The following is a 4531-nucleotide window of genomic DNA, read 5'->3' as shown; positions in this document are numbered from 1 at the left end:
TAGGACACATGCATCATTGAAACACCATACTTCCACTGTGACTCGAAGCAGCTTTATTTTGGCTGTCTGTAACAGGCCTATGATGCTCATCTAAACACATCTGTGTGAGCATTTCAACACTATTTGAGAATATCTGGAGAGGTTATTAATATGCTTCTGGGAACAAATTAAAGGCCAGGTTATAAACTTGAAAACTTGAAAACCCTAAATGACTTGAGTCAAGGCTAGAAAAAATACTGCTTCCTTCCACATCAAGGGGCGAATCAACACTGTAGAAGTAATGCAGTTTGACACTACCTTGATGGCCATAGCTCCATCCTACAGAATCCTGGGATTTGTAGTTTTGTGAGGCACTAGCATGCTTTGGCAGAAGGCTAAAGACCATGTAAAACTACAAATCCCAGTATTCCATAAAATGGAACTACAGCACTTAAAGTGGGGTCAAACCACATTATTTTTACAGTGTGTAAATGCACCTAGGACTACTTGAAGGCTGGTTCCTTCCTAACCTCTACAATGAAATGTTTTCAGAAGGCCCTTCTTTTTCTCTTCACATTGGTGACTGATAGACTGGTCAGGATACACAAGAGGAGCAAGCCTCTGGCCACCTCCTGCAGTTCTACATCTCTCCTTTAGTACTCTGGTTTCATCTCTTCTTGCTCTTTCGCTCTCATTTTTGTTACCAAGAGAAAATGAGTGTATTTAGGACAGAGCTTTTTATTCACCTTAGTATCTTAGGTTACTTCTGGTTTTAATTGTGGGCCCTTTCATGCTTCAGAATTATAGCCACTTTAAGTGCCACAGTTCCATCCCATGGAAACCTGAAGTTTATGATTTAGGGATCAGCATTTAGACTTCTCAGTGTAATTGCTTTCTCTCCCAGATCCTGCCTGTAGCTGGGTGGATGCAGAACTGGTTGTTGGTCAGCTTCTTCCAGTTTGCACTTGAGAGATCCCCTACTATCTCTAACCTTTCCCAACACAGACAAAAAACAAATTGGTGACTCTCTTTCCTAAGCCAAGAAGGTAACTGAACTAGTGGTTTAATCTTCCTTCAGCATTACCTATAAGACAGTATTTTCTATTCTAAGGGCTGTGGGTTTATATAAGTGGCACGTAACAGATATGTCCTTCAGCACATCTCTCCTGCTCTTCTTCGCTCCACATTTTCTGCCAAAGGCAGAAAAATGGCAGAACTGCCCTGAGTAAAAAGGTGGGATATAAATTATTCTAATAATAAAATGTATGTGCATTGGCCTGTACAGAACCATCCTGGCACATGACACTGACGGCCAGAGGCCAAAGCAAGCAGCAATATCTGTCACTCAGAGGATGGCCATGAAAATGAGTCCTTGGGAAATAGGTTAAGATTGATATATGATAAACCTATACAGAGATCATGCTTCACAGAGGCTATGGAAATGGACAGGATATATGGATTTGTTCTTGACTCTGGAAGGAAATCACAGTTTGATTGCCACAGACCTATACAAAACTTTGTAATATCTGGAGATGTGTGTGTTGGGTTTTTCCTTATTTAAAAAGACACATTAGTGGCAAGTTTTTGTTGTTGTTTATTGGATTTGGTTAGTAAGCACTCTTTTTAGGACAATTATTCCTTCTACATGTAGAATATATTATTGGGAGTGGGTCTTTCTGATTCATTTTGGAAAATTTAATAATTTTGGTTTTTCCCTTGCAACAGGGATAATAAATGATCAGTGGACCCCTGTAACATATGCATTTATTAGTGTGCAAGTTATAAAACTATTACAAACTAAACCACCTTCCCAACTTAAACAAAAGCAAACTGCCACAGCCTCAGCTAGCTTATGTGTTCTTCCTCAATAATAATGTTCAATATAATAATAATAACAATAATAATGTGCGAATGTTCATCTGTGAAATGTTGACAGGTCTGGGAAGCTTCTCTGCTAAATGCGATTTTAATATTTGAATGAAATGGAAAGGGGAATAGGGAATTTGAAAAAATATTAACACATAACATTGTTGTTGTTGTCTGCCTTCAAGTCATTTCCAACTTATGGTGACCCTAAGGTGGATCTACCATGGGGTTTTCTGGAACTGAGAGAGTCTGACTTAGCTAAGGTTGCCCAATGGGTTTCCATGGCCAAACAGAGAATTGAATGCAACACTAAAACCATTACACCACTCTAGCACTACGCATAACTTTTTTAATGCTAGGGCACAGAACATATCCTAGCATAAAAGGACTTAAGGAATTCCATTAGCACCTTTGAGAATAAGGGGGCAGAAATTTCAAGGATAAGCTTTCATGGATACAGTCCACTTCATCAGATCATAGCATTAGAACATGTAATGGACAATCTGAATATGTGTTGTTGGTTTATTGATTAAATTATATATACCGCTTTGACTCTAGTGGGTGTGCAAAAGCTAGAACTGGAAGTCCATGTAAACACACAACATGCCTTCATGTATCTATATTTTGATGCTTTCACCTCCAGAAGACCCAACTAGTATGGTCAATGGTAAGGGATTGTGGAGGTGGCATCCCAAAAAATCCTTGGGGAATGGGGAGGAAAGGTTGCCCATCATGTAGGTTTAAACTGAACTGCTTCCATTGGCCCACTAGACTAACCATTGCTTAGCTGTGCTGTGTCTCTATCATAGCTGGGAAGTGTTATCTTTTTTGCAAAAGTTACTGGCCATGCTATCTGGAAAATTCGGGGAGTTGTAGTGGAGGGAAATAAAGAAAGAAGAAATCTTGCCAAGCTAACTGCAAGTGATGTTTAAGTATTTTAATGCTTCCTTTGACACTGTTGAATGAAGGTTTTTTACATCTGGCATATGTGCATTAAATCAAATAACTAGCCAACTAACCTAAATCACATGATGCATAATTAAGTGGAATAAAGCAAATCAATGGAACAAGAAGAGGGTGAATACAATCAGCCCTCTGTGTCCACAGATTCTGCATCTATGATTCCCCCCCATACACAGCTTGAAAATACCCCCCTCAAAAAAAAATCCAAAAAGCAAATTTTGATTTTGCCATTTTATACAAGGAATACCATATTACTATCCCATTGCATTTAATGTGACTTGAGCATCCACAGATTTTCGTACCTATGGGCTGTCCTGGACCCAACCCCCTCCCCCCAGTGGTTATCAAGGGCCCACTGTATATGTATGTGTGTCTATGATGAATAAATTTAAATTAATTTCAAATTATTTTCTTCCTCCTTCTTTAAGGCTGCAATCCTACTGATCCTGGAAGAGGTTCCCACAGGGCCATAGCAAAGAGCAGATGTTCCTCCCTCCCCTTATAGAGAGAATGTCCAGCATTACAAGCTTCCTACTCCTGCTCTACCATCAATGCCCCACTGTCACTACCAAAAAAAGAGGGTAGATTAGGGTATCTAACACCTTCCTGTTCGCTCCACATAAGACTAAAATTGGAGGAAAAGCATTCCAGCCCTGGAGCAAGTATACTTCTTTTCTATGCCAGAAATGAAAAGGGGAAATACAATAACTCTCCCTTTTCTGTCCCTTTGGTGCAAACTCAGCTCTCCCTTGGACTCTCCCTTCTCACCTATAGGATTGCACTGGTCACTCCAATCCTTACTAAAAACACAAGACACTGAAGATTGCCAGATTCACCTAGGCAGAGCAACTGTCTGGAAACTTGTAATTCTAAAACACTACTGAAGACAAGAAGGTCTGGCTTTGATCAGTGCTTGAATGAGAAGCTACATTTGCAACTCGCTCTGTGCTGTTTTCCACTGTATGGTGGAAGAAAGGTAAGCTATATCATACTTCATAAAATATTGTCACCTCTACTTACCTTTACACTTTACTGTTCCTCTTGTCTTTCCTTCTACATTCAGAGGAGGGCAGTGGCAAACCACCTCTGAGTATTCCTTGCCAAAGAAAACCATATGAAATTCATGGGGTTGCCATAAATTGACCACTGACTTGAGGACATGTACTTTATCTTTGCCCCATATATCAGTTGCTTCAATGGCAAACCACTTAGAGAGGAACCATGTTCCTTCTGTCTCATTTCTGTAGTTTGTATAACTCTTAGAATACTTCTGGAGGTGGATAAATGTTCCCATCTTTCAAAAAAAAAGTTCTGCAGTAAAAGCTTATAATTGTGTAAAAGATAGTATGAATTATTATGATATATTGAAAGCAAATTTGACAGTTTCAAAAATCTTGTGTGCCAAGATATTTCTATCTGAGATTTCAAAACCAGCATTTGAGTTTGTAAATAACAGGATAATTTAAAACAGAGCTGTATTTGTTAGATCCCCCTCTAACTCCCTTTTGCCACTCCTGTCAGAGGGACAATGGTGGTGGCCTGTAGTTCCCATAGCAGCGGCATAGTGAATGTGCTCTGAGATTAAGTCCAACCACAAAACAGTGGCCGGTTACAGACCGGCAGTTTAGTGCTTGTTCGCCACTCACTAGGGTTACGAAAGGGCGGTGCTTCCGCACTGCCCTAACCCTAGTGCGTGGCGAACACGCACTAAACGGCGGCGGCC

General features: G+C 40.1%; 1 long non-coding RNA gene across 1 annotated transcript in view; it reads left to right on the top strand.

Moving 5' to 3' along the window:
* Window positions 1–4531, top strand: part of LOC121922901 — a 21206-nt gene that overhangs the window by 9484 nt on the left and 7191 nt on the right. The window contains exon 3 of the long non-coding RNA XR_006102251.1: window positions 3583–3784. This is a non-coding gene — a long non-coding RNA (uncharacterized LOC121922901). The remainder of the gene's footprint in view (window positions 1–3582; window positions 3785–4531) is intronic.

This window comes from Sceloporus undulatus, chromosome 2 (genome assembly GCF_019175285.1).
Source record: "Sceloporus undulatus isolate JIND9_A2432 ecotype Alabama chromosome 2, SceUnd_v1.1, whole genome shotgun sequence".
In the NCBI taxonomy this organism is placed as follows: Eukaryota; Metazoa; Chordata; class Lepidosauria; order Squamata; family Phrynosomatidae; genus Sceloporus; species Sceloporus undulatus.
Note: the sequence above shows the minus strand (reverse complement) of the source record. Positions and strands in the feature narration are given on the sequence as shown.